Source organism: Arachis ipaensis, chromosome B04 (assembly GCF_000816755.2).
Source record: "Arachis ipaensis cultivar K30076 chromosome B04, Araip1.1, whole genome shotgun sequence".
In the NCBI taxonomy this organism is placed as follows: Eukaryota; Viridiplantae; Streptophyta; class Magnoliopsida; order Fabales; family Fabaceae; genus Arachis; species Arachis ipaensis.
The window spans coordinates 6635960-6636240 of NC_029788.2; positions in this window are offsets into that span (position 1 = coordinate 6635960).

Here is a 281-nt window from a genome sequence, read left to right on the forward strand (position 1 = left end):
ATTTGAACATAAAAAATATTAATTATAAAAATTTATTAACTATAGATGTTATACATATGACATAAATATAACGAAAAAATAAAAAATAACAAAAAAAGAAGGCAATGTCTAGAAAAAAAATTACAATTTCAATAAGGATAAAGAAGAGTGAGGCAAATGAAATTATTATAAAATTTAAATATTTGTGTCTTTAAGAGTACTCAATAAATAACTATTATTACGTTTAAATAGTTTTTAATGAGTATAATTTATTACTTTATAGTATCTATATCTTAAAAAAT